The sequence below is a fragment of the Mus caroli genome, unplaced genomic scaffold (assembly GCF_978045245.1).
Source record: "Mus caroli unplaced genomic scaffold, Mus_caroli_1 scaffold_3, whole genome shotgun sequence".
Classification (NCBI taxonomy): domain Eukaryota; kingdom Metazoa; phylum Chordata; class Mammalia; order Rodentia; family Muridae; genus Mus; species Mus caroli.
This window is the reverse complement of record NW_028227258.1, coordinates 122301702-122310058: the sequence shown is the minus strand read 5'-3', so window position 1 is coordinate 122310058 and position 8357 is coordinate 122301702. Positions and strand designations below refer to the sequence as shown.

The 8357-nt window shown below is 41.8% G+C and overlaps 1 pseudogene; it reads right to left on the bottom strand.

Moving 5' to 3' along the window:
• Nucleotides 1-1726: 1726 nt before the first annotated feature.
• On the bottom strand, nt 1727-2122 carry LOC110291128 (mitochondrial import inner membrane translocase subunit Tim10 B pseudogene; annotated as a pseudogene).
• Nucleotides 2123-8357: the final 6235 nt, after the last annotated feature.

The window sequence follows — 8357 nt, the reverse complement described above, 5'->3', positions numbered from 1 at the left end:
TAGAAATATTCTTCCAGAGAGCCAATTCAGCTGGTTGTCTGATCACCAGTTAGCAGATTTTCATTTGAATAATGGACGTTTAAATGTACCTACACTTTACATTTGCATAAATGCAAAGCAGCAGACTCCACATATAACTCAAACCAATATGGTGGGGGAAATGAGGGAACCGTGTGAAATGGTTTCTGAGGACAAATACTTTACTTGGTCTGTGATCAGTCCATGTCCTCTCAGTACATAAGCTGCTTCTCTGGTACCCAATGGTCATTTTCACATTCACAGATGCATCTCGCAACGGAAACAGACCCCAACAGCTTGTGTGCTGTGCCCTAGCCACGGGTACCTGCATTAGGTGCTGTACATTAGACAAGAGCACAGGGCCTTACATGTCTCCACTCATACCTTCATGCTTCCTATCTAATGAGCAAGTATAAGGAGAGAAACGATCAACTTCACAACTGCTGGGGGCCATCTTACTTGTGAAGAAAGGACATTTAGGCAGGATCTGTCAGAGCTGATGTTCAAACTCCCCACAAGGCTATTTTCAGACCTAAACATGGAGTAATGGCTCATCCAGGACACATAGAACTGGCACACTCAACGTGCATGTCTCAGAGGCTATTTTCTGGAATGGTGGAGTTATTTTAAAAAACAAAACAAAACAAAACAAAACAAAAAACCCCAACAAAACAAAAAACAAAAACTGAGGATTTGTGGTTAACCATTTCCTTCCGTGTGAACCATGGAACAGAATATTCATCTACAGAGGTTTAAGTGGCTGAGAGAGGGGCAGGCTGGTGACAGGAAAGGAGGAGGGAGGGGAGGGGTCAGCAGTGGGGAGGTAGGAGGAGGAAAGAAAGAGGGAGGGTGGTCCAGAGTGCACTGTATACTTCAGAGCTTTATTGTTCAAATGTATGATTAAGGTTCCTAACCATAAAACTCACTGGTATTTGCCCTTGAATTCCATCGAACTATACATATGGAAGTGTATTTATTGATATGTTTCTCTGATTCTCTCTCTCTCTCTCTCTCTCTCTCTCTGTGTGTGTGTGTGTGTGTGTGTGTTTAAACTGGGTTGACTAAGTTTTTATATTTATAGCCCTAAATTAAAGCTATCATACAGCAACTGATGGGCTAGAGAAGTGGAATTGCCCATTCTCCAGTTTAAAGGGCATTGGTAAACGAAATCGCCTGTCACACAGACAACTTCTGGGGAGAACATCACAGCAAAGTGATAGTTGCACAGAATCCCCTGCTAAGCAATGTCCATTTGTTGTGTAAGGCTCCAGTTTCCCTTTTTCCTTATCCCACTAGGAGCTTTTTCAACCTTCTCATTTGTAAGTGGTATGTTTCCTATTGTTACAGCTGGCCACTATAGCATTAGAATTTGTCATCTGGGTTTGATACATAAAGTATTCATTTACCTTGCCGCGACTCTCAGCAGCATTTGCTCTGGGCATCTGTGTGGCCTGTGCAGTAGCAGGTTGCCTACAGCTCTAGAAAACCTGGAAGTGTGACCTGTCAATATTGCATCTGCACTCTTTTGGAAAGGAACATAAAAGGTAATGGAATTTATTGCAACCATCCCCCTCACTGGGAGCAAATACCAATGTTCTTCGCTTTGATATTTACATTCTATTTTTTTTCTTGCCCAGCAAATTAACCAGACTATAAAAATGGGTTTATTGGCTCCAAGGAAAGGAGCAACAGCACCCAGCTTTCAAGCTCAATCTCTCTGCACACATGTAGATAAGCCCAAGGTCCATAGAGGAGCCCATCCAAGCATCTTTTCTCCTAGGGCCAGGGATGGCTGGGGCCCTGATGGCGAGTCTCTGATCTGTTCTGCAGGAACACCTGGTGCGACTGAGGGCGACTCATAGTCTGAGAAGTGGCAATGGACCAGGGTGGGCATGAGGTGCACATAAGCGGCCATGAGGCAGTGGTTAGAATGGATGAGTTTCCCAGCACAGCTGTGCAGCCAGGCCTCCTCCTCAGCGTCCAGAGTTTGGTGGTGCAGGCTGAGCACACAGTGCTGGAAGCACAGTTCTGTCATCCAATTGCAGACCAACAGGAAGTCTTGCAAGATTCTCAGTTGCTGCTGCTGCTGCTGCTGCTGCTCCATCGTGCCCAATGACCAATACCACCAGTTAAAACTCACACCTCAAGAAACACAGACCTTCTTCTCTCCAAAAGCAATATTACACATAATGAGTCTAAATTCAGTTTTATTCATGCATAACATTCTATACTTTTTCAATTAATCAAAAGTTCTATGAGCACTCTGGATCCAGCTCACCCTTCACGATGGAAGTTGGCTTCTGTGGGGTTTGGATGGGAGATGTGGTTGTTTGTTTTTAATATTTATCATAAGTTATTTTAGTTAATTTAGTCTTGCTTTTCAAATTGTCCCTTTTTACCATTAATATAAAGTAAATAGGTGCTTAGGGGTTGAGATTTGAAGCCTATGTGTAATGGTACATCTTAGGATGTTGACAGTGCATTTAGTAACTTGCTACATGAAGAAATACATGCAATTCTTGAGTGTATAAATAAATGTATCTGTGCTGTGATGTTTATTTCCATAAAAACATATGTTTCTTGATTATTACTAATTTGTTTTCATATTTAAAAACAAATCCATGCTGCCAGGCAGACAACAAACACCGCATTCATTACATTTCACCTGAGAAGTTACTCATACCCAGTAGCAGGAAGTTCTGTGAGGGACTTCCCTGTATCTACACCAGCAATTACAATAGTCAAAGTCTCAAATGAACTTTTAATGTTATTTAACTTTTTCATTTAAATATGTGTATATTTGCCAGAGACTGTGTGTATCATCTGAGGATGTGCAGTGGCCATGGAGACCAGAAGAGAGAATCAGATCCCCTGGAACTGGAATTACAGATGGTTGTGAGCCACCATGTGGATGCTGGGAACAGAACCCAAGTCTTCTGCAAGAATAGCCAGTAGTCTTAATTGCTGAGCCATCTCTTTAACTCCTAATTTTATTTATTTATTTTCTTTTAAGGTTATAGACTTTAAAGCTTGAAAGAATCAGTAATATGCATTGTTGTAGAAATTTTAATCCTAGTCTGGAGTTTCTACCCCACCTTGATCATTCCTTTCCTGGATAAAAAATACACACAACCTTTATATTTAGAATAAGCCTTAAACAGCACAAGCAGATATCTACCCTCTGTGCTATTAGAATCTATTTTCCTATCAATAACCCTGAGTTATTACTTACCATCATTTACTAATCAGAAATAATTCGGGGGGTAGGGAGGGGGTGGGGAGGGAATGGGGAGGGGGAGAAGTCATATAGTGTCACTTGGGAGTGAATGTGAACTCTCTTATCCCTGGGGAAATCAGGTCTGTGTGGGGTGGGGAAAGGGCATATTTAGCATTACAATACACAGCAAAAGACCAAACATGAACAATGCATGTAAAAATAAAATTGATTGTGAATTATATAACCTCTAGGCAGGTTGAGCCACTAGCTCACAGAGTAGAAGGCAGGTGCATAACTGTAAATACAAGTGTCTGTGTAAAGATGCATGGCTATGCATGTGAAACTCTGAATGTTTAAAGAAAAGTTTGAAGGACCGTGTGGATAAAACAAACATTTCTAGCATAGAAGTATATTGGGAAAGAATCTAAAAAATGTCTAAAAATCACAACCTTAAGAATTACCTGAGTGGGGCAGGTGTGGTGGCACGTGCCTTAACCCCAGCACTCAGGAGACACAAGAAGTCCCCTGTGTCAGTTCAAGGCATGCAGTGTTCTCACAGGGGTTCTAGGCCACCCCAGTATAGTGTGACACCACCCCTAGGCCACTGTATAGTGTGATGCCACCTCTAAAATAGCTAACCAACTAAATAGCTAAATGAAAACATCTGAGCATCTCCTCTATGTGCACACAGGAAACAGTGATGACTTGCTTCCACCTCCTCTGCATTACCCTTTTCTGTAAAATGAAGATTTTGTGATGTGAAAGAGAAAATACCAAGATGCACAGAGTCTTTGAGGGTGCCACGATCTACTGGCAGCTCAGGACTGGCTATAGGCAGGAAGTAAAGCTCTCATCAAAGTTTATAAATTAACATGAAATCAGACAAATTGCACAGATCAAATTATTTGTCTTTTGTCTTGACAGAAACCATGTAGTCATTTCAAGGTTGCTCTTTGTCCCTTCACACTCACACATCAGCTTAATACTGACCTTGTAGATCTTTTCAATTTTTCCTTAAATAAAAAAAAATGTTTCAAATCAATGAGATAATTATTTCAGTTTCATATTTGCTATATATTTAACTTAGAGTTTTATGTTGGCTTATGTCTTTCTTCTTGAATAAATAAGTTACTTTATTGTTTCCTTAGGCTGGGGCTGTATTTCAGTGATGGAGCCCTGGCCTGGTATGAGGAGACTAGATTTTCAATCCTCAGTACCAGTGAGAAATTTTTAAAAACATTATCTTTAGTGTAACTATCATTAAGTAGTGTGAAGGACATCCTCACAGGGTGATAATAGACCATGATGCAGGAGCGAGGCTGTGTGTGAAACAGTGGCGGAGGGAGTTACTTAGCTCAGAACTGCAGATCACAGAGGTGTGAGCCAAGGACAGGTGCTGCGATCTCTGTGTGTTCGCTGGATGCTGAACTGTGAGCATGCATGACAAGCTTCATCGAGTGCCTTAGACTTTCCAGTTCTCTTTCTAGTCCTCCTTTCATCTTCTGTTTCCCTGTATCAGGAACCTTGTGAATGGCAAGGGAAGGAAAAGAAAACTGCAGTTATTCTTAACAAGGAAAATGTGTATTTATTGTTGCTAAGCTAAAGAAATTTTGATGCCAAGAGAAGCCGTTAAACCTGAGTGAGAAAGAGTGTCGTGAACCAAAACCTATAAAGAGGACATGTTCAACTCTGGGAACGCTGCACTCTCATTGGTTTAATTTTATGACGATTAAATATTTTATAGTCCTTTAGCCTCATGCATGTCAAGCAAAAACAAATTATATACAAGCAGAGTTGATAAAATTGAAATGAAAAGGTTGTTTGTAGAGGGAGGAGCTGGTAGGAAGTTGTGGTAAAGATGCAGCCTTTAATTCTTAAAATAACTTGTAATCTTAAAGAATTGTAAGTCTACATTTGAATTCATTAATAGCAAGGACTTTGATGGGCTCATTTTCAGGACCTGGGAATTCAAATTAAAATATAGCTTCCTCCAATCTGATTAAAAACCAAACGAATCTGATTAAAAACATCTTTAAAACTGTTACTAAATAAAATAACTATAACTGTACCCCGTCTTTTCCCTAGGCTCATAATACAGTTCCCATGTCCTTGCACTGGGCTCTTGCAGCTCTGGGCCACATTGAATCATGGCTGTTGCTGGTCTCCTTCCATTGAATTCCAAATTGAAGGGTGGTTCATTTAACTATAGTTCTCAAGGGTCCTTTATGCAATTCTAATGTACAGATAACTAGAATTTTGAAGAGATATGATTATAGCTTCCTATTTCAGTTTTGAAAATAATGAGCAGCTTAGGGATACTTGGTGTGTTGCTCAGACCCACCCCACAGTGCTCAAACTCTTCCCCATCCTGGAACAAGTATCCATGACCTTCTGATACAGACCCTCGCTGGCCTTCTGATATGGGCCCTTGCTGATCTTCCGCTAGGGTAGTGTGATGGTTTCGTTTTCATTTTCAACTAGATTAGCCTTGAAATCACCTAGGAAATGCACCTCTGAGCATGTGTTTGAGAGTATTTCCAAAGAGAACTAACTGAGAGGAGAGAACTCACTCTGAGTGTGCCTAGCACCATTCTGTGACTGACCTCACAGCCATAAAAAGGAAGAAGTGACTGGCACCCCAACTTTCATCTTGTTCTGCATCCTGACGGCAGCCTGGCTGTGACCTCACACTCACCATGTGCATGCCTTCCTCCTGGCCATGGCCGACTAGTCTCACATAGTGAAAAATCAACCCTTCACTCCTTCAGCTTCTTTTGCCAGGTGTTGGTCATAGATTGAGAAAAGTTACTCATTTAAGAGTAGATGACTGAAGGAAACTCTCAGCTGACTATAGAAAAAGGGTGGCTGGACACTTTCGAATTATCAACCCAGGAAAACAGTTTTACCTTGCATTCTTTATGTTTCAAAGAAGGTTCCAGTAAACTGAAGCCTGAAGCCTGATAGCAGCAGAATAGGGTCTCATTGCTACTTCACTCTTTTGCAGAGAGCCTGCTAGAACAAGCTGCCCAATAAAAATGGTGGCGCTCCAACCTGATCTCAGGGCCTGGTTGTAAAGATTTCCCACCAGCTACAGTCAATGCCACCAGAAAGCTGTAGGAAGCAGATGACAGCAGTGTGTGGAATGAGATCATTTCTCACTCAGGACCCTGCGTTATCGTTGATGGGCACACGTTTGGTTGTGGCAGTCACGGCCATGCCCAGCTGTCACGTTTTTTTTTTCCCTCATCTGTGTGCAGAGGTCTCTGAAAGCACAGGAGTTTAAACATCCAGAAGCAGTAGCTATTCACAAAGACACTAGAGTTAATAAGCAGAACTGGCATTACATGTTTCATAACAAAGAGACAAAGAAGCCTGGTAAACTCTCACACTAGAGCATTCTGGGAGAGATGTGAGTCCTTGGTAGCAATCTTTACAATATTTAAAGCCACCCTGATCTTCAACAACCAAGGCCTTCCTATTAAGAAAGTCATATTTGAGATTTGGTTGGGAGGATGAAGGAATTACAGAGGCTTCTTCATCCTATGAATAAAATAAGGCAAAGCAAAACTGTGTATCATCAGCAGCTAGAACTCCTCTGCTCCAAAGAGAAGACCATGGTAAAACAGGAAGCCTCTTTTATTATTATTAATTTTTTTATTTTAATTAGGTATTTTCTTCATTTACATTTCCAATGCAATCCCAAAGTCCCCCATACCCTCCCCCACCCACTTCCCTACCCACCCACTCCCACTTCTTGGCCCTTCATTCCCCTGCACTGAGGCATACACTTTGCCCCTTCTTGGAATTGGGAACAAAACACCCATGGAAGGAGTTACAGAGACAAAGTTTGGAGCTGAGACAAAAGGATGGACCATCTAGAGACTGCCATACCAGAGGATCCATCCCATAATCAGCCTCCAAACGCTGACACCATTGCATACACCAGCAAGATTTTGCTGAAAGGACCCAGATCGAGCTGTCTCTTGTGAGACTATGCCGGGGCCTAGCAAACACAGAAGTGGATGCTCACAGTCAGCTATTGGATGGATCACAGGGCCTCCAATGGAGGAGTTAGAGAAAACACCCAAGAAGCTAAAGGGGTCTGCAACCATATAGGTGGAACAACAATATGAACTAACCAGTACTCCCTGGAGCTCGTGTCTCTAGCTGCACATGTATCAGAAGATGGCCTAGTTGGCCATCAGTGGAAGCAGGAAGCCTCTTACTCAACCTGCTTTAAGTGCTATTGATACAGTAGGTCCTTTTTGATGTTGGTTGGAAATCACAACCTACTGCTTGAAGCACTGACATGAAGTCATTCAGTTTCACTTCATGAACTTTTCTATAACTGGGGTTCATCTAAATTCTGTGATAGAAATAAATGATCTCAAGTTGGTAGCTTGGAAAGCACAACTTCACTTCTAATACTCTATAAGCAGGGCATACGACATCGGCATCTTGGAAGAAAAAACGGTTGCCTTTTCAACATTCAGACTACTACTAGGCACTGACATATGGAAAGATTGTGGGAAAGCATCCGGGATCCCCTCAGAGACAGCAAACATTATATGTACTCACTTTGCCTCAGCCTGGTCAGCGCTGGCAGCCCATTGTGTGTCTCATGGAAGAAACCAAACTCTAACTGACCAGACTAAGTGCAGGCTTCACGGTGTGCTCTGTTGCTCCGCGCTACTTTATTCCTAGAGAAAATGCTATAGGGATGGAGAGACACTGATCTCAGTTTCAGTCCTCAATAATGAAAATCATTAGTGCATCAATCCCAGTCACTTTGTCATTGAAATGTCATTCTTTCCACATGGACCTTTACAAAATAAACATACAAACACATAAGCATACAATGCATACACATGACTACATATATACATGCAGAAGAGGTAACAGACATATCATTTAAAATTTCATATGCTTTGAATTAAATAGTGAGAAATTGTAGGGCCAGGGAGACCTCAAAGTGGCTAAGACCACCTGATGACTATGCAGAGGACGTGAGTTCAGTTCCCATCACAGTTCCTAGCCACAGGCATTGTGGTTCATAACTGCCTTTAACTCCCGTTCTGAGGGATCCAAGATCTCTTCAAACTTCCACAGGGACCTGCATGCA